We start from the raw sequence: 22,087 nt of genomic DNA, 5'->3' as shown, positions 1-22,087 counted from the left end.
AATCTGATACCATTTCTTGTCACCTTTGGGATGGCAAGGACTTGGCAGGCTGTAATAATTTCACACAAGAAAAGTTTTTTGCACAGTCATGAGAGACCACGGGAAGCTGCTTAATGTTGAATGCTCTCCGGGATCAGCCCAAACAATAGCTAAAAGCTAGCATATCTAAATGGTCCCAGTGGGCTTCACCCAGCACATTGCTACCATTCAGGAAGCCTGATAAGTTCCACTGTGGATTACTCCATTGCAGGCAGAAATTCTCTGTGCTTCTTCTGTCAAAAGGAGAAGATTCTGCAGTCTCAGCCCAGAAGGTTCTGCCATGCGGGGGTGAGGTTAGATATTCCCCATTATGAAACAATTCATGGCCTTCTGTAATGGATGTATGCATGGGCCAGAGTTAAGGTCAAATGCTCTGCTTTAACCATAACCTTTCCAACTTAATGTGCTTTACCATTCAGCCTCATCACTGCATTAACACTGTCTCCATGGGTGTATTAAATATAGAACAGCAGTCTTTCCACAGTGTTACCATCTATTAATGCTATGCTTTCTAGCATGTAGCTCTATACAGGCCACCTCAGTTCCTCATGTAGCACAAGTCTGCGTGGCTCTACTTCAGGAGCAGGGAAAATACGGCCCATGGGCCAGATCCAGCCCGCCAGGCCATTCTACCCAGCCTGTGGAGCCCTAAAAATTTTAGAATATTAATATTTATCTGTTCCTGCCTCTCTGCACCAGAGAAGGAAATTCAGATAAGAACACTGCCACTCTTCCCTGCCTGCAGGTGCTACTTCCCTGCTTTCCTGTGTGCTGCCAGCTGCTCCAGCACCACGTGGCACCTGGCCACATGGTCAGACCACAGGAGCACAGGGCCCACACCAGTACCCCAGGGCCAGGAGTGGGACAGTTACAGGGAGGGAGGGACAGAGTGAGAGAGAGTGTGTGTGTGTGTGTGTGTGTGTGTGTGTGTAGGTTGAGTCCCACATGAACACCCTACCATACACATGCACCCACACCCCCCTTGCACTGCCATACATGCAGACCCCACATCTACACCCTCTCACACACCCCAGCCACCCTCCCCACCACACTAACCCCATACCCACCTGCACCCTACATATCCTCATACATATCCACATGCTCCCTCACCCCACACTCTCCATACCTATCCTCCCCCCACACACCTACACCCTCCTCCACACACCCACAGCCCCCCCACAAATCTATACCCACCCACCCATGCCCCCCACACAATATGCAAGCATAAGACTTCCTTTTAAACTATTGTGCAATCGCCTCTGTGTACACTACACAAACACCTGTAAATCAGGATAAAAATATATTTTGAAATCAAATTAATGAATGCTGTAGATGTTTGCTTTTAGAATATAATTTGGTATTTTTCTGGTTCCAAGATGGCAAAACCCCTTGCTGAAAGAAGTATTTGTGGGGGAAAGGGGAGGGACTTCTGGTGGCAAAGGTCAAGGGTTAGGGGGCAGGACTTCTGGTCACAAGATAGTGACCAGGGGACAGGGCACCTGTTGAGGGGTGGGATTACCCATGTAGCTCGAGACAACTTGCCAAAACTCAGTAAGTGGCCCTCTACCCAAAATAATAGCCTGCCCCCGCTTTATTTCCTAGAAGAGAACCACACCAGTTAATACCATTTGTGGAACCTGGCCTATATGCTTTAGGATGGACAGCTTTACCTTCTTACACATGACTAGAAAGGACCTTCCTTTAATGAGATTGGACTTGAGCATGGAGGCAAAGGAAAAGGAACAGACTTGATGGTGATCAGGAACTAGACCAGTGTTAGCTCAGTCATTCTTCTTCTACGCTACTGCACTCATAGGACACTTGCTGCTGCACTGCACCCTTAGTGTATAGCACCCCAACAAACTCAGCTATCTTGATCTCAGAAGTCTCCCTTCTTTAGTCAGGCAGGTTGGATTTCCAGAAGGACTGTGTTACAAGGAACTGGTGTCTGCATTTAGCAGCTCAGCTCCTATGGTTCTAAGTAATGAATCAAAAATGACCATTTGCATATGTCTAATGTTGTCCCAACATCTTGTTTGGCTTCCATGAGGCAAGCCACAGGCTAAGTGCTTCCCTCAGCAGGTTATTGTGTAATGGAGACTGGAAGCAGGACCTAAAAGTTGTTCCTGACCCCCATTGCTAGGGTGAGAGAAGTAGAACTTGCAAGTCTTCCATGAAAAGCAGCAAATCTGGCTTTGAAAGGTATGGATCTCAGTAGACCCAGTCTCATCTGCACAGAGGCCACTGTACCATGGCATTGCAAGGCTCCCTCGGGAGCTCAAAGCCCAGGAGTTCTCTACTGGCTCTGTCCTACCTCCCCATGCACAAGACAACCCTTCCAGCAGGGCAAGAACCTTGCATACATTATATGGCAGAACAAATTAAACAAAAGTGAAGAAATCCCGGGTGGGTAAACAATGGCTACCAGAGCTAACTCCCTTCTGCTTTTCCCAGCTTAGACCCCAGTCATCATTATTTAGCACCTGTGAACAGGATTCCACCCCATAAGTGGAAGGGTGGTTGTAAGCCAAACTCAACATTTTGCCTGTATAGCACAGACCACAGCATAGGCTTAGAGCTTCTCCACTCCCTTAGGTTCACAGAAGATTAGACCTCATTGGACACATCCATACATGCAGGCACGCGCGCTTGCAGCAGCTCAAATAGCAGTGGCACAAATTTGTGCCAGAGATTTGTGCCTCAGCACATGTGCCTGAACATGCACTTTGGTAAGGGACAAGTTGTGCCACTTGGGGCAAACCGACCCTGCCCAGCTCCTCCCAAATCTGCAGCCAGGGGGAACTGAAGGCTGGGTCCAGCACCTCTGGCCTGACCTAGAGTGGACCCTGCACCACACAGCAGCAGGGGATGCTGCCTGGCTGTGACCTGCTGCTACCTGAGACAGTATCTGGCCTCTTGGACCTGCGACCCCATGGCTGCTTGGCTGCCAGACCTGGACAGGGACCTAGGCTGTGGCATGGGCACTCCAGCAGAGCTGTCTGCACCTCTGGGCCAGCTGCTAGTGGGTTGTAGCTGCACAATTGGCCTTCATGTGGCACTGCTGCCATGCATGTCCCCACCCTGCCATCTGGGCAGCTATTACCTGGAAGATGTGCTCAGTGTTGCAGCCTGCTTTGAGCTGTCAAAGCATATCCTCCTGGCCTCAAATGGCCAGGAGATCAGCCATCTTGTCTGTCTGCCATTTGCCTCACCAGCAGGGATCCTGGTGTTCCCTATTTAAAAGCTGCAAATTATCGGATAAAAAAAAATCCCAAATTCACTCTTTAAAATACCCCAAAATTTGTGTTCTTCCAAAATTAAAATGAAACACCATTAGAGAGAGAGGGGGAAGACAGAGAGAGAGAGAGAGATTGATCGGTTGGGAAATGTTTTATTGATATATTTACAATTTTAAAGCAATAAGGAAGCTTACCAGTGCCTCTATCATCATAATAAAATAAATTCTAAGTATCTATATGCTTTGGCATTTGCTTTTGGTTTTTTTATCGTAGAAAAATCAGAGCTCCCCCAACCCCTTCACAAACCGGGGTGTGGGGACAGCTACCCCTGCAGCCACAGCTCCTGCCAGCAAGTCTCATCCTGTCTAGCATCTGGGTGAAATGTGGGGTTTGCAGGAGGAGGGTGGGATGTGGGAGGGGGTGGGTATAGGGGGATGTAGGGCATGTGAGAGGTTGGGGTGTTTGGTGAGGTGGTGGGGGGATGTAGGGTATGTGAATGGGTGTGGGAGTTGTTGTCACCCCCCACCTCCTCCCCACCCCCGCTGCAGCACAACCCTGTGGGGTGCAGTGCCACCTGACCCATGGGCTTCACCTGGCCTGGCCTGCCCCGTTAGCACGGGTGGTGGCAGGACCCATCCCAGTCCTGTCCAAAGGTGCACTAGTGGGGCAGGCTGGGTTGGGGCAGGCCAGGTTGGGCCCACAGGTCAGGCAGTGCTGCACCCCACAGGGCTGTGCTGCAGTAGGCACTGGCTGGCTGGTGCTGCCAGCGCTGGGGGTTGTGCACCACAGGGGGTGGGGGGGCAGGCCCCCCCCTTAAAACCCTACTAGAAACCCCACACCTCCAAACCCCCCCAGAAACCATACAGTACCCCCCACACTTACCAGGGACAGTGCCTGGGTCTAGGCCATGCTGCAGCCTTGTCCTGCTCCTGTTCGCCCCAGCACACTGAGGCAGTGTGCTCGGGTAGCAAGGGCACCACAGAGACACTCTGGCCAGATGCCAAAGCATCTCTCTGGAGGATTCAGCCTCCGGTTGCCTCGGGGCATGCTGCAAGACCGTGCCCTGCCCTGCTTTTTTCTGCAGATTTCTCTCTCTTTTTTTTTTGTTTTTGATACCTGGATATCCAGGTATCAAATTTAGAGCCCAGGAACATATTTTAATTCCCAGCATGCTTCTTGCAGGGTCTCAAATTGCTTTGAGATGCCGCAATAGGCATGTGCACACCCATTATGAGCATCTCAGACATCAATGTTACATCTATTGTAGAGATGGGGAAAAAGAAAGACCCAGTAAAACGAAGCAATTTGCCCCAGCTCACCAAGGACCCAAGTCTCAATCCAGTACTGTACCCATGAGGTACATGTGACACAGCCTTATTGGTGGCATAGCTCTTAGTGGTGTTTGCAGTGACTAGCAGCCATAAGCTGCTAGCTAGAAGCCTTTCTTTGATCAGATATTTCAGGTACCTTGTCTACCCTCCTCATGCACCTTTTACATGCTTACATAGCGGTAGCCCAGTACACGTTTGCTGGAAGTCAGTTTGTTCAAAGTAAGATCAGCCCTTTATTCATTTGCTCAGGAGGAAGATAGATTTAGCAGGTTCTTCTTGTGTACTCAGTACTGAAAGATCATTTATTCTTTTTTACTGACCCCTTAGAATGAACTGGTTGATACATCTCAGAAAAGGGAAAGGGAAATTGCGTCCAAAATCTCCAAGGAAATGGGCCTTAAGTTTCATTGTATTTCTTTGCCTTTCCTTTCTAAGCAACCCACCTCTATCTGGTTGTTTAAATCTGGAATGGAGAACTATACAGACTGCTTATTTTTCTGCTGTGCAATGTTGTTGTATTTCCCTGGTAACTGAAAGGCATTAAGCCAAACAAAAAATGGCGTGCAAGCACAACTTACTTGCTTACCTACCAGCCTTTCTTCCTGAACCACCTTTAGAGCAACTTATTTAGTAATTTGTTGGAGATATGTTACTGAAGCATGGTCAATCCTTGCTAGTAGGAAGAAATGATATAGTTGAGAAACAGTCTCAGGCTTTAGAAGGTACCTCTCTCATAAGCATATTGCAAGATAAAGAGTTACACATCACTGAAATTACCTTTGGGCATCCAGAGGTTTTGGTGTGCATTATAGCTTGTGGACAAAAGGGAATCTGAATGCATATTCTTGTCTTCCAACCAAGCATGCCCTAAAACATCTGAGGAGCCAAACTACTGCATTAGGGAGGGCTAATCTTTTGAGCGCAAGATCAAAGTTAGGCTTAAATCAAAAATGTATTTTAAGCAAAAAGGACTACTACTATACAGAGGAACAGCAGGAAATGAGGTAATAGAGAGGAAGACTAGAGCTAGGAGGAACAAAAGTATTAATGAAGGAGGGTTAAGCCCAGATACACTGGAGCAAACACTGAACTCTGAAGGCAACAGGTCTCCAGTCAAGATGTCTTAGAATAGGAGATGGCACCACCCAGGATGGCTCTATTCACCAGATGAGGCACACAAGGAGTTGTGCACAGCCAGTTAAAGGAAAATGGCTGTAAATCAAGAGGGAAAGCACTGAAACCTGGAATTCCTAGAGGATCACCACAGTATACCCATGTATGCGTCAAGAGCTGTATTCCACAAATCCTAGCTTACACTTGGTAGTACTTGCCCATTGACTTCTACAGGATTTTTCACAGGCACAAGTGCTACTCAGACACTGGCAGGAGGAGTTTTAGCTGCATTAGCTATAATTCACTTTGCTCCAGAGATGCTGATTATGCTGACAGTCCACAGAGACCTTGCTCAGAGGTACCGTGTAATGCTCTTGGCTGTTCCTTGCCTCCCATCTGTGAATATATGCTTTTCCACTTTCCTGTGGAAGAATTACAGTAGTGGCCACAGTACAGAGCTCTTGGACTGGGAGGGGGTTTGACAAAGGGAATCTCACCACTGCAATATGGTCTAAGCTTAAGACACTTAGACTTTACTAAAAATCACACACACGCAACTAAAATTACATATAAAACAAGAATTAATGGAACTGATTTTGGTCATCTATTATGGATAATGGATAGGTTCTCACTGGAAGGGCACACATCATTCTTCATTAACAACAGTTGTCAGAAGTAGTTAAGATCTTTTATGAAACAACAGCAGCCTCTGTGCCAAACAGGCCCATATCGCCAATGGGGGGAAACAACAACAAAAAACACATGTAAGGCTCATGACGGCACAGAAGTGTCTACCGGCTATCTAGAGAAAATGGGAGAAAGAGTGGGTTTATTCTCACATGCATCTGTAGGAGAAGCAGAAAAAGGAAGGGAGCTCAGCACATGAACACAGGGACAGCCTAGGATCATGCCCCGAGGAAAAGCCTGTGCAGGTTTTTGGACTGGGCACTGGCTGAGAGGGGAACCTCCTCTGGTTGCTGGATTTCTCTTGTATGGATAGAAGCAGATCTTTTACAGTTTTTGCACAAAAAATCTGCCTTGCTCCACTATCTAAGATGTAATATCTCACAAGATCTCAACTTTTTGACTAGCTCCTTGGGGTCAAAGAAGTAATATTGACTCCAGTCTGAAAGTGGAAGAAATAGGGCTGCTTTTCAGAATGCTCTCCTGGCTCAAAAGTAGAATTCCAGCTGTGAAGTTATTAGAGATAGAAAATTAAAAATAAAGCAGTCTTAGCATACCATCTCTTTTCTTTCATCTTCAGACCAGTTTGACTTAATAAGGGACTGAGCAGTCAACTACCCCTCCCCCATCTTGACTGAGGAGGATTTTTGACCTGAAAAAATATAAATATTCAAGTACTAGATAAATAGCATGAAAGGGAAATATCCCTTCTTCTCCTCTACTATGGGAAGTAACATTTTTGTCCACTACTGCTTTAAAATTAAATTAACTTTAAGGGGCAGTGAAGTCAGTGGCCCTTCTGTCTATCCCTGGGGTATGTCCAAGAGGAAGTTTAAGATCTCTCAGTACTTTCTCAAGAAGGATCTATCCAGGGCCCTCAGTAAACTTAGCTCTGGTATCAATGTTAAGGCTTTGTTCAGGCTTTACTTAGACCAGGGATTGGCAACCTATGGCCCATAGGCTGGATCCAGCTAACAGAACCATTGAATCTGGCCTGCAGACACAGGACTTCAGTGACATTTGGTGGGGGGCATTTCAGCTGCAAGCACTCTCCCCTTGCCACCAAAAAGACAAGCAGCACTGACAGTGGCAGTAAGGTCCTAGTGCCTGTCCACCCATCTCTCCACCTCTGACTTGGGGTGTGTCATTCAGGCCCACAGCCAGAAAAAGTTGTCTACCTTGACCTAGACCATAAGAGCTGCCTCATTTGCTAAGAGTTTGTGCATTGCCTAGATCAAACTCTATCTTACACGAAGTCCAAATATGTATTAGCTGTGAAAGGAGCCGTAGCAGAGCAAGCTGAACCACACAGAGGTCATCTTTTCCCAGATAACTTGAGAAACAATTGACTGCTATCCTATTTCCAACCTTTCCTATACTGGAAGACCTGTGCTCATATTCAATCTTCTCTTTTTCAGTCTAAACAAACTTAATTCTCTTATTCGTCTCTTGAAGGCTTTTCTAAACCTTTTATCAGGCTTGTAGCTCCTTTCTAGATTCTCTGCAATCTGTCTATATACGTAACATAGTGTTCAACACCCCTGTTAATTCATCCCAGATGATATCTGCCCTTTTTGCAGCAGTACCATTTTGATGACTCATTCAACTTGTGGTATGTCATAGCACCCACATCATCTTTAGCAGTTCTGCTGTCTAAGCTAGATATCCCCCATTGTTTATTTGTGTATGTGACGTCTCCTTCCTTAATGCAGCACATTAAGCTTGCCTTTAATGAATTTAATCTTGCTGATTCTGGACCATTTCTCCATTTTTTTTCAAGATTATTTTGAATTCTGGTCCCAGCTCTCCAAAGTGCCTGCAAACCTCTCTTTGCTTGTCATACACCAACTTTATAAGTGTTCTTTCTATTTCATCATACAAGTCATTAATGAAAATAGGAAATAAAATGCGACTAAAATCCCTAGAGGATACTTCTTGGAATGTCCTCTGAGTGTGATGGTGAACTACAAGAACTAGGCTTTGAGTGCAACTTTTCATCTGCCAGTGCACTCCTTACATAATTTCATCTAAAGCATCCCTTTCCAAGTTCACTTAAGAGGATGTCACATGGAATAGCATTAAAATCTTTACTCAGGTCAAGGTTTCTCTACAACCTCTTTCCTTTTTATTGACTAAACCAGTTGCCCACCTAAATTCAAAATTAAATTGTTTTGACAGGATATGTTTCTTATCACCATTTTAACCTCCGGGTGCTTTGAAATGGACTGTTTAATAATTTGTTCAAGCATTTTTCTGAGTATTGAGGTAGGTCTATAACTCCCTGGGTTCTCCTCTGTTCTTTTTTATGTTGAAAAAAGGATCAGTGCTATGTTTACCCTTCTCCAGTCCTTTGGAAACCTCCCTCAGCCTCCCGGTATGTTCCAGGGCAATTGTTAATGGGTCAGAGACTGTTCTTGCCAGGCTCTTCCTTCTGTATTCATCCACTACATTCTTTACCCATACCTCAAGTGAGAAATACAAACCACATTGAGTTCATAATCCTAAGAGAACGAAGGACCACAACAAGCACAAGAAAAACAATCAACTCAAATTCAGGGAATGGTAGGTTGGGACCTGTGGGCCAGAAATGTTCATGACAGGAGCACTCCATGACCATGCAGCTAACCCGATTGCCATGCAAACAGAGAAGAGACTATGGATATTCGCTGCAGCTGTCTCTGGATCTCAGTTGATCTTGCCTGTTCTGGAGGGGAGCTGAGAAGCTAAGGCAGCTCTGTTCCTGCAGCTAATAGATGGAATGGCTGTATCAGGGAGCTATTAAATTTATTATTCAGCTTCCAGAGCACAGGCACCTTTCTATTCCTACACCTGCATTACTTCCCAGGAGCTGCACACACTGCCAAGTACCAAGCACACTTGCATTTTAATCTCAGAGGCAGTGGCCAAAGTCCACCTTGTTGGCAGCCATTCGATTTAACTGGCTCTGGATGCAAAACTGACCTGCACTCAGGCTAAAGGTGACCTACCAAAGGAGAGGTCTTAGGAGATCACCAGGGAACCTGGTTTTCCCCGATAAAATAAAAAAAATCACAAATTCTCTTATAAAAACCCCAAAATACATGATTAAAGGCTTCCCACAGCCTCCCCTCCCCTGGCCCTGCTGGTGCCGCTTACTCTCCCTACAACAGCCCCACAGCCCTCCTCGTGCCCCTTGCTCCCCCAACAGCCTCCAGCCTGACACACAGAGGCACAAACACAGACAGACAGACACTCAGGCACACCCCACAACAGGTAAGCGTGTGTGTGAGGGGAGAGGGGGGGGGAAGCAATGCACAGCCAGGGTGGGGAGCATGGGACAAAGGCATGGCTTCTCCAGGGGGTGTGTGGAGGGGGTGGGTCAGCTCCCACCACTGCACACTGCTGGTCTGGGAGCTGCTCGTCTGGCGACTTGCCGCTCGGCTGGGAATGCATGGGGAGGGGGGGCAGGGCAGGGTAGGCACAGGACGGAGCCACTGCATGGTCTCCAGACCAGTAGCAGGAACTGCCCCCCGCCGATGACTCATGGCTCTGTTGCATGCCCACCCTGCCCCGACTGGGCAAGTGGCAGGAGGCATAGTAGGGGGGTGTGCCCCCATATCAAGGTGGGGTGGGGCAGGGTAGGGCGGGGCAGGTGGCAGAGCAGGGCTGCAGTCACCCAAAAATTCACCGTAGCCCTCGCTGCCCACCTAGACCACAGCACGGTGCAGCCCCAGCCCTGCCTGCCCTTCACAAATCCAGGGGCACACCCCCTCACTCCCATGCCCTCCTGGATGAGTGGCAGGAGTCGCCAGATGAGCAGCTCCCAGACCAGCGGTACACAGTGGTGGGAGCCACCCCTCCCTCCCCCAGATGAGCTGCACCTTTGTCTCACACCACCCCCGCCCCGCCACCACAACAGATTTACCAGCTGGACACAGCTATATCAAGCATAGTAAAGGAACCAGTCACCCATTTATAACAGTGTTCCTATGGGAAAATTGGTTCCAAGTTACAACTTTTCAACTTAAGACGCAGTTTTCAGGAACCAGTTGTCTCATAAATCTGAGGACTGCCTGTATATCTTTTCTTTTTTATCACCGTGAGAAGTTCTTTTAACGTAAGATAGCAATGGCCTTATTACCAACTCCAATTAACTGAACTTGGCACTAACCAGCTGAATCAGAGGGATGAAAGGATTGGTTATATTAATGAAAGGTGATAAGGGAGGATAATGGACAATGTCCAAAGTAAGACACTGGAAAAAGGCCAAATTAAGAAGTGTGCTTGTGATGGGTTTGTTGAACAAAGGAATATGTTGACAGCATAAAGAATGAACAGTATGCTGACCTCAGAGAGACCAATCCAAAAGCAAAGAGTCATTGAAAGACTGAAGTTGAAAAATGGCATAAAAGGGGGTAACAAGAAAATCAGTCGTCATCATCATCATACATCCAGCCTTCAACATCTCTCTGGACTGTCCCAGCCCATGACATACCCTTTGCTTCCAGTAACTGAGTGGTCATCTTTTGCTGAGCAAAGTAACATCTTGGACTGGGTGAGATTATTGTAGAGATCTTTTTCTCTCTCTGAATATAGAATAGGGGTGGGTAAAATATGACCCATGGGCCAGATCTGGCCTGCCAGGACATTCTATCTAGCCTGCGGGGCACCTAAAAAGTTTAGAAAATTAATATTTATCTGCTCCTGGCTGCCTGTCAAAGATGATAGGATCCAGGGGTAGTAGGACCCAGGGGAAGACGGCAGAAGTCAGAAGAAAGGCCAGCCCAGCTGCTTTCCCTGCATGCGCAGGCCCCCCACTGCATTGCTGGACTGCAGGAGCACAGGGACTAAGTGAGTACCCTGGGGCCAGGAGCAGGAGGGTGTGCGTGTGTGTGTGTAGCTAGGGAAGCATAGTGTGTGTGTGGGGGAGGTGAGGGAAGCACACAGTGTGTGTGCAATGAGGGAGGGAGAGGGAAGTGTGTGTGTGTGTGTGTGTGTCCCACATGCACACACCACCATAAACATGCACCTACAACCCCCTTGCCATACATGCAGACCCCCACACTGCCTCACACACCTCAGTCACCCTCCCACCACAAACCCCATACCCACCCACCCCCCACATATCTACACACACACCCATTGCTCCCTTACCCCACAACCACACCCCTATCCCCCCACAATCTCCCACAAACCTATACCCACCCCTTAATGCCCACCATGATATACAAGAGCAAGACTTCATTTTAAGCTATTGTACAATCACATCTACGCATACTACATGAACACTGATGCCTGACCAACCTTTTTGCCTTCTGTGATGAGATGACTGGCTCTTTCAGTGTAGGGAGAGCAGTGGACATGGTATACCTTGACTTTAGCAAGGTTTTTGATAAGGTCTCACAAAGTTTAGTTCAAAAGCATGCTGCTGTCATTTTCTCAGTGCTGATGTGCATTTCACCGCTTATACAACTGCAAGTGTCACAGCACCACATGCTTTTCAAAGTGCCCAGCGCTGCAGCGCTCGTGTATGTAAAACTGTCCCGTTTGATTTGCACCTTGGGGTTTTTATGTTGCTAAAACTGTAGTCACATGAAGATGTCACCTCCTCTTCATTCCAAATTAGGCTTAAAAATGGAATACACACAATACATATATTCCTCCACAACCCTCTCAGGCACACAGAGGAAGGGATGTTACACTGGAGTCACATGTATGACATCCAATTCATGTGTGTTCTTAAGCTGGCGCGTGCCAAAGTGCTTGTGGATGGGAGGGCAAAAGCCCACGTTCAGCCCTGGGGAACAGAATGACTGTGTTCCTGAAAGAGGCAAAAATCTTCCAAACCTTAGTTATTGGAGCCCATACAACAAAGATGTTTTAGAGATTGGAAAGGGATGTGAGATTGAGAGCGGGTGACATTAATAAAGCAGGAAAATAGTCCAGTAGTTCAAGCACTAGTTTAGGACTTGGGTTTATGTCTCTGCTCCAAAGACTTCCTGTGCATCCAAAGGCAAGTCACTTATCTACATCTACACTGAAAGTTAGGGTCAACCTTCAGGCTGCCTTCAAGTGCACAGAACCAACCATCTACACTGAAAACCCTTCAGCATGACCTCTACCTTCAGCCCATACCAGCCCCTGTTGATCCGCTGGAATTTAGGGTCCCAAGTCAACCCCACCTCCCTGTCACCTCCTCACCAGCTCCTTCCTGCACTGCGTTCAGAACTTGCCCAAGTGTGCCAGCTCCAATACAGGCAATTAACCAGCAGCCGCCCCACAGTTCCCTCTTCCTGGCTTCCTGCCTTTTGCCACCCCACCTTCTGTCTCTTGTCTTTCCATCCAGGGCTGGCTATAAGGATGGACAATAGTGGCACACAGACCAATTCCCAGATGGGTTCCACTTCATGGACAAGTAGTATAGTGTGGAGTTTTGACAAGGGCTGCAGATTAAGGTAGGGGCAACTCGTGTTTCTTGGGCAGGTTGAGGATGACTCTCCAGGGTCAGAGTAAATAAGGGCAAACAGACACTTTGTCTTTCTCTGCCTCAGTTCCCTACTTCCCACTCTGGCAGGAGCGTTATAAGGATGAATACATTAAAGAGTGTGAGGTGTCCATACTGCAGTAAACAGGGTTATTAAAAATCCAAGGAAATTAAATACAGCTGTTCAGAAATTATAGCAAAACCTTAATTTTTAAATCACACTGTGGATTTTACAGCGAGATGATATTGCCCATTCATAGTTTCATGGATGTTAGGGTCGGAAAGGACCTATTAGATCATCAAGTCCAAGCCCCTGCCCTGAGCAGGAAAGCAGCCCCCTCCCCTGGGCAGGAATGAGTGCTAGGGTCAGATGACCCCAGCCAGGTGTCTGTCCAATCTCCTCCTAAACACCTCCAAGGAAGGGTACAGCACCACCTCCCTTGGAAGCTTATTCCATATTTTGGCAACTCTCACGGTAAAGAACTTTTTCCTGATGTCCAATCTGAATTTGCTCTCTTCCAATTTGTGGGCATTATTTCTCGTTACCCCAGGTGCCCTGGTAAACATTGTATTCCCTATTTCTTGTTGCCCCCCCTGATGAGCATGTAGGTGGCCACGAGATCACCTCTCAGCTCCTCAGCTGAAGAGGTTCAGGTCTCCCAATCGGTCCAAATAGGGTTTTTTCCTGTAGGCCTTTAACCAGATGAGTGGCCCTCCTCTGAACCCTCTCCAGGCCATCCACAACCCAAATTAAAGAACAACCCATTCTATAAGCTCACTTAGTGGTTACTTGTTAATAAACTTGGTAGTCCTAATCAATGCTGTAGGAATGCTACAGTCACTTGTACAGAAATAGAGCCCCATTTGGGGCAGCTAACATGTCATCAGTAAGCTAGCTGCAGCCTAGGTGAGAGTCAAAAACATAATCAAAGGAAATTTTGGATCCAAATACTGTAACCCCAGCCCTGTTAGTGCTGTGCCTGCAAACCCAGCTCTGAGAATTCCTCTGTAATAGCTGTTGCTACATGGAGTGCTCTCCATCATCGCTCCACTGGGACTCGGGAGTTCATGCAGGGAATAAACTCCATGGCCTGCCCCAAGCATTCAAACATCATGTGTTGGGGCCAAAATACTCTAGAAACTGACTTGCTAAAAAAAAGGTTCCAGGGAATTTTCACTTGCATTCCAGCTTGAGCCTTTCAGGATTCACATGTCTACAACTCTGAGAGAGCTGAAAACATTTGCAAATAAAAAATAAGATTCCAGGAGGTGGGAGCTAACTGGGGGGAGGGGAAAGATCACCTAATATCACATGATCCAAAATAATGAAAGTTGATGATACTACAAACCCAGGCATATCATAAGGGTCAGAAATCATTGAGTATGAGACTTGTTCTCACAGTAGGGAAAAATCTCATTAAGCATTCATCTTTCAGTGCTTGGAATAATTAAAAATAGCTGGGATTGGCCAGGCCAGCTTTTAAAGAAACATTCACTCTCAGCTCTTTCAGTCTCATTTGTTGAGCAAGCACATGCACCCACATGGACTTGACTGAGAGCAGGACACCATAAAAGGCCCAAGCGCTAGGCCTGTGTGGTTTCCACGGTAAGATAAGGACCTTAGAGTAGATATACACTGTAGCAGCTACAAGTAGGAGGGCAGTAGGGCTGTGCGAAGCTCCAGTAGCCAATTCGATTTGGACGAGATTCGGCCCAATTTGGTGGCCAAATCTCCGAATCCGAATCTAACCAGGAGGCTGATTAAAAACTCCAAATTGAATTGGAAGCCCACCACCCTGGGTGCTCGGCGGGTTGGTCAGGATGCCAGGGCCAGCAAGGCCAGGGCCAGCAGCAGCAACAGTAGCCGGAAGTTGCCACCACTACCAGGGCTGCTGAAAAGTGAGTCTAGCTGTTGCACCGCTCTGACCCCACTAAGTGCCCAGGGGCAATGGGACCATACATACATGTCACAGCCCAGGCTACCCCCCATGCCTGGCCTGGCCAGGACCAAGGGACCCATTGCAGGCCATACAAAGTCCCTTGGTGGTCCAGATCCAGCCTGCAGATTGTATTTTGGCCACCCCTGCTGTATAGGATAGAGCGGGATGCTGATGGGGTTGTGGTGCCACTAGCAGATACTGCTCACTGTGATCCAGACTAGACTGACACTACTGGTGGGGAACATGTCTGTGCCATGGGGCCAGCCCTTCAGCTTTTCTCACATGCCTTCTAGCTCACTGCCCTTCTAGCCTCCCCAATTCCACACACAGCCCAAGACAAGACAATGTCCTCAGGACAGGGCATTATTAAAGAGAACTACTGAAGATGTACTCGCTGCCTAGTTTCATGCCACCACCTTGCAGTCTTGTCAGGAGCAGCTGTAGTGTTCTCTGCCTCTCCTAAAAGGGTGCTTTATTTCAAATCTCTCCCCCTCTGATTGCCAGGGCATGGGGTGGGGCAGAGAGGGAAGCAGACTCCTTGATAGGCTGCTACCACATGCCAAAGAAAATGAGGGATGGGCAAGCAGAGACTGTGAGGATGAGGAAAGGAAAGAGACCCTGTCCACAAGGCAGTTCACAGATTCTAAAACCCTGAGCTGAATATATGACAACCCTGGCTGTGCCCATGTTACATGGGACTCCAAGATAACATGACTGTTTTATTACCTGGTTATGCAACATTAAAGGTAGAAGTACCTTGTTCATCCATCAGTGTTATCCCTGCCCTTCATGTGTTGAAAAAAGGCTCTTTGCTAACAGCCTGAGGAAGAGCAGTTATATAACTTCCTCATCCATTTCAAAAGCTGTCTCACCTCTTGTGATCTCCACTGCTTGTTTAACAAGTCTTTGAGACAAGACAGGAAATGTTTCTTTCCAAAAAATCATCTTGATTTTAACCATTCCCAGCAACATTGTGCTGCCTGAAGAGCAATGAAACATTTCTCTTCATTCCCACCCGCTTCCCAATACCTTCAAAAAAGCTAAAGCGTTGCTTCCTTTTCAATGTGAAGAGATTTCTGAGAAAAGAATATCTACAGTAGTGATTTTTAATGCAGCAGCAAAACCAAATATATATTCAAAATACATGTGCTTTACACTAACCCAATTTCTCTTCTTTTTGGCAAAACAGAAAATAAAAGACAGTGCACCTTGGGTTGACCCAGGAGTTCACATTCAACCCAATACATTTCATCTTCTGGTTATTTAAGATAAACTGACCTGCATTAAAAATAATAAAGAATGTCATCTCTAAGCCAAATACATCAGTGAAAGGTTTGGACTTTTTCCAGCTAAAACTAAGGGTTGAGTTAAACAGTGAATTCAGGTTTAAGTCCTTCCAAACCGTGTTCTGGCCAGATTGACAACTCACCATGAACACTTCATCCGGCTCTATTTAGAGCAGCAGTAGAGAGATCACTCCTGCTCAAGGGCATGTGATATCATCACTCTCTGGTGGCAGAAGCCTTCAGAGATTCTGCTGCTACCTTAGTCGGCCTGTCACTGGATACACTAGGAGTACTCTGGTGGTATTACAATAGTGCCTGAAGACTAGCATCAATTCCTATTGTAATAGCTGCTGTACAGAGAGTCTCCACTCTGAAGAGCTAGTAATCTGCTTAGACAAGACACTGAGTGGGAAGAAAAACAGGTAGAGGCATGAAGTGACTTGTCCAGGGTTACAGAGCAAGTTACCAGTAGTTACAGAGCCAGGAATAAAACCAACCTTACCCTTCAGTCCCCGTCCAGTGCTACCTCACTGTGCATCCAGCCAAGAAATACCTCTGACATTGCTCGTGCTGAAACAGGGGACTTACCTCCTTCATTCTGAAGGTGGAAGTGCCAGGACACTTTTTCCTACATCACAGTTACCACCCTCCACCTACAGTATGAGATGGACCTCGGTCTCCATTGCATGTAGACATAGATGTAATGCTACAGGTGGTCACCAGGTACCAACATCTATTAACAGAATAAATTTGATGGCCCTTTGCTCCTTGTTTGCTTAGAACTGACCCTCAACCAGGGTGCCATGAAATCCTTTAAACGGTGTCGCAAAGTGTGAGGAGATAAGCAGATAAGGTCAGGCTCAGGTTTGTCCCTGCCTGGCCAATACCCAACCCCCACCGCCTGGCCCTACTACAAGTAGGTAAGCATTGTAATATATCAATTGATTTTTGAAAATGGGTGCTACTCAATTCATAAGTTATGGAGGGACTTCTCAAGTTCAATCAGGGATGCCTCCAGGCCAAGAAGGTTGAGAACCACTGGCTTAGAAGCTGGTATAGAACAGAAATTCTCCAAAAAGACCCATGAAACACAGCAGGAGGACTAAAAAAGGACCAACTGAGCAGGACAGGCCCTGCCTAGAAACCATCCAGGTTGGGAAAACACACACAGTCTTTCCCCAAGGGGCCAGACGACACCTAGTGGAAGGTGTGGATACCAAATATGGTCCTACCTCCTCTTACACATTAACTATCACACCACCTTCAGAACCATGGTGTCACCAAAGAAATCAAACACGTGGGTAAGCAGGACAGGTCGCTCACTTGTACTTCAGAATCTGAAATAATCTAACCTGAAGAGCAGCATTTCCCTTAGCAGGGATCCATGGGATTGCACCACTTCCTTGAGCCACACTAGGATGCGCCCGCCATCCCAAAACACCATAGACAGGCTGGAAAAATGAGGTGGGAGAAACTCCACTGCAGCTGAAGTGGGGCAAAAGGATTTCCTGAACCATGACTCCCTGAGGTTAGTGATGCAATTCAAACTCCAACCCCATGAACAGCTATTCGCTTGACCTGTTTGAAGGCTAACTGGGGAGACTATTGCCTTCCTAGCACTATCAACATCCAGGGGCTCTGTGCTAACACGGAATATTGCTATGCAGCATAAACTCCAAATGCCCTGCAAGCCAGCATCAGGATGCAGGCAGCCTGCAGGGTTATGTACGCAGGTAATATGTAATCTCAACAGAAAAACTGGGGCGCCCTCTGCTGGCACAAATCAATCATATTTCTGCCCAGACTAAGGTCACCCATTGCTCTTCCCAATTACCCAGCATGGAAGACAGGACCCCACTGAGCTACATTTGAGAAAACTTACACGTTTGTCAGAGGTAACAGGAGCACTTAATGTCAGCCTCACGGCTTAACAATTTTTGCTGGTGCTACAAGCACCCCACAGGAGATGTCTCTGAAGTAAAAAACTTATGCTCAGACAAGGAAACTGGTGATACTGGGTTACGGCACCGAAGCATGGGTCACAGAGATCCATGTTTCAGATGTAATTATGTTTTGCCCCTTTTGCTTCCCTTTAATAAGAACTGCAAGGAAGAGCTACATGCCAAGTGAGACGTGTCATTGTTGCCTGTATCTGTGCTAAAGGCCATCACCAAATTACACTAAGTGGATCTCAAAGGCCATGTCCAGATGATAGTAGATGTGTGGTATGTGGTGTTGCAGACCCATCTGCCGCACATGCAGGTTGTGATATATGGAATGTACCTTTAAGGGGCCTGTGGTGGAATGGTCAGGTTTTCCCCTGGATGCCTGGTTTGGGGGTGGCTGGTGGTTCTCCCTGCAAGCTGTGAATGTGTGTGTTGCTGAATCCTGCTTCCTAATAAAGACAAAGCTGTTTACCATCCCACCTGTCTCTGCTGAATGACGACTCGAGGACAGAACCCTAGGGGTATGGAGGTCTGGAACCCAATGGCCTAGAGTACACATTATACAGGTGATCCCCATGCTGCTACCTCGCAATGTGGGGGGAATAGGGGCGTCAACTGAATGGCAGGCTGTAAGGGAAGCAAGCAGGAAAGAAGACAGAGAGAAAAAACAACTCAAAGCAAGCAAGCCATCAACAAATACTTGAGGGCCACTTTGGGATAATAGCAGTCACTGGCTGTGTGGTGTCTGGCAAGTCTCTTGCAAACTAGAATCCAGGGGAGAAAGTAGACCTGTTCACCAGCAGGAAAATAGAAAACATGAGGAAAGATATGCACACAAAGACTGGTTTTGTTTTTAAAATCCTTTGCTCAAAGTGGTAAAACAAGCAATTATCTGGTTTTAGAAGGCTGTCTGGTCACTGATAAGGACTGCAGATGAGGAGCTCAAGTACTCCCACAGGATAGTCTGACACCAAAGGTGCAGCAGCCTCAGGTTGGGTAACAGTAGAGCTGCATGATTGCACTCCCTTGAGGAAAAGGCCTGCCATCAGGGAGGTGAACCTTGAGAGACTACAGCAGGAAGAACTAACCCTGTAACCGTGATTCACTGCTACCGCTCAGTAACGAGCCAGTTAGACTCAGCTACCAACAGGAAGTGTGACCAAGAGCATAGTTACTTACCAAAACGCACTTTCCAAATTCCTCTCTGAGCCACTCTAGCAACTACTCTGAGCTTTCCCCACTTTCTATGGAAGGAAATGAGGAATGGGGGGCAGAGGAGAGAAATTACCCTTGCCATCACCCCCTAACTGGCAGGTAAACCCTATCTACCATAATCAATGTTGCCTCCCCCAGCTATTCAACCCTCATAGTTACAAAAGGCAAAGAGAAACTCTTCTCTCCGTTCCTCAAAACTGTTTTTTGAGGGTTTGGAAAGGTTGATCTTAGTTTCTGCACCTCTGCAAAAAAATACCCCTGAGATCTTCTCTGAGGCAAACCCAGCTGGGATCCCAATGCCATTTTAATCTGCAGATTAGATCACACAGCTCCCTTAAGGAGGGTTCAGATGTCTCCATTAATCATCCATGTAGACCCATGAGTTTACAGAATACCTTCCATTCAAAGCTACAGCAACCAGGGCCTTAGAGGCTGTTGGCACCAGCTTCCTAGCACAGAGACAGGAACCACCTCAGTGGGTCCAGCTGTGCCCATTTACTTGACTGGGTGCAGTAAATGAGGCCGTGGCAAATACGCCCAACATTTTCAGGGTTTTGGCTGCTCAATGCTCCACTACACCTAGCTACTTCATCATTTTTATTCTGCTTCCAAATCTATCCCTACCTCCTACTACAATTACTTTGCCCTCTACACCTGTCCTAGTCCCTTGTGTCTTTCCCATGTACTGGGTTCAGCCTCCTAACCTAGCTTCTCACCCTGGACACCTTACTCTGGGCTCTTGATTCCTGAATTACTTCCTAACTTTAAGGCCTAGATTAAGGACCAGCCCCTAAGGCACACAGCCCATGTCCTAGTTCCCTAGTGCTAAGCCCCTCTGGCTGCAGTCACAGAACCATAGAAAATTAGGGTTGGAAGGGACCTCAGGAGGTCATCTAGTACAGCCCCCTGCTCAAAGCAGCACCATCCCCAACTAGATCATTTCAGCCAGGGCTTTGTCAAGCCGGGCCTTAAAAACCTCCAAGGATGGAGGGTTTCTATTACCTCTCTAGGTAACCCGTTCCAGTGCTTCACTACCCTCCTAGTGAGAACATTTTTCCTAATATCCAACCCAAACCTCCCTTGCTGCAACTTGAGACCGTTGCTCCTTTTTCTGTCACCAGCCACCACTGAGACCAGTCTAGCTCCAGCCTCTTTGGAACCCCCTTTCAAATCCCGTTTTCTTTTCTCCAAACTAAATAAACCCAGTTCCCTCAGCCTCTTCTCAGAAGTCACATGACCCAATCCTCAAACCATTTTCATTGCTGTCTGCTGGACTCTCTCCAATCTGACCACATCCTTTCTATAGTGGTGGGCCCAACACTGGACAGTACTTTAGGTGTGGCCTCACCAGTGCAGAATAGAGCAGAATAATTACTTCCCTCGATCTGCTGGCAATGTTCCTACTAGTGCAGCCCAGTATGCTGTTAGCCTTTCTGGCAACAAGGGCACACTGCTGATTCATTTCTATCTTATTGTCCACAGTAACCCCCAGGTCCTTTTCTGCAGAGCTGCTGCTTAGCCAGGGCCCGGGCTGTAGCAGTGCATAGGATTCTTCCATCCTAAATGCAGGACTTTGCACTTGTCCCTATTGAACCTCAAGAGATTTATTTTGGCTCAATCCCTCAATTTGTCTAGGTCGCTTTGAATCCTTGTCCTGCCCTCCAGTGTATCTACTACATTCCCCCACCAGCTTGATGTCATTCACAAACTTGCTGAAGGTTCAACAACCCCATTATCTCCACACTAAACAGTGCCTCACTGATCTCTTCTAGCGTCGTTTCACCATCTTCACCTCCTTCCAAATCTCTACTAGAAACCTACAGTCCCTCACTCCTATTCGTCTCTCTTGGTGTATCAGTTGCATTTAACTCCGCGCATCATTGTGGAGCACAGCTCAATACCTTTATCCTTCTGTTCTGCCCATCTGTTCTACTCTGTGCTCACCGTGTTCCCCCTGTGTAGAATTTTAAATGCAGATGTCAATAGCAAAACATCACTGCACAAGGCTTGGAGCAGTTTCTCTAGGATCTGAATAAAACGAATCTCGTTGTGCATTGGAAAGGCCATCTGATATGCATCAGGCAGTGGATCTGTCCTAGGACCTGTATGTTTGACAGCCATACTACGAACATTACTTACAAAAGGAAGGCAGGGAGAGGAATACAGTACAGTCACACCATTTAACTTGCGCGAATTCAACTATACGCGGGGGTGGGCCTTGACTTTGCAGCGGCGGTGGGAGGTTTTGGCAGCGTGGTGGCGGCCTGGCGGCACGCAGCCATCCCCACCACCACCCCACGCTGCTCTGCGGCAGCGGTGACAGGAGGTTTTGGAGGCAGAGGCAGTCACCGCTAGTCAAATCACTGGCGATTTGACTATATGTTATTTTCGCCTTACGCGCTGACCTCAGAACCTAACCCTTGCGTAAGCTGCAACATGCCCGTATCATCGTTCCACTTTTGTAATGTAGTTAGATGGTCTTGGCTTTCTGACAGCCTTTGGATTATGCAAGCAAAGTTATGGAAACTATCTAAAAATCTAAATGCATGATCAATTTCAAGTTATAAAATTCAACAGCATGTTAAGCCTTTGCAGAAAGTAGTATTGGTCTCTCTCACTCCACGTAAACCCTGTTTTCCACCTGGCTCTCTCATCACCATTGGCAACCCCTCGCAATCAAGGATAATTGTCTTCTACGATTGCCTTATCTGTGGGTCTGAAGATGACTGACAAAATCAATCCAGGATCAACAGATACTATTGCAAATGAGGCACATGTTCCTGTGTTGGGTAGGTACCTCTGGATTCTTGATTTGGTCCACCACATGCTGG

General features: G+C 47.1%; 1 long non-coding RNA gene across 2 annotated transcripts in view; it reads left to right on the top strand.

Annotated features, from left to right (window-relative positions):
* The first annotated feature begins 10,849 nt into the window (after positions 1-10,849).
* Positions 10,850-22,087, top strand: part of LOC112549463 — a 28,604-nt gene continuing 17,366 nt past the window's right edge. For both annotated transcript variants that reach the window (XR_003092872.1, XR_003092873.1), the window contains exons 1-3: positions 10,850-10,940; positions 11,107-11,236; positions 12,732-12,840. This is a non-coding gene — a long non-coding RNA (uncharacterized LOC112549463). The remainder of the gene's footprint in view (positions 10,941-11,106; positions 11,237-12,731; positions 12,841-22,087) is intronic.

Source organism: Alligator sinensis, unplaced genomic scaffold, assembly GCF_000455745.1.
Source record: "Alligator sinensis unplaced genomic scaffold, ASM45574v1 scaffold222_1, whole genome shotgun sequence".
NCBI lineage: Eukaryota > Metazoa > Chordata > Crocodylia > Alligatoridae > Alligator > Alligator sinensis.
This window is presented reverse-complemented; position numbering and strand designations above follow the sequence as displayed.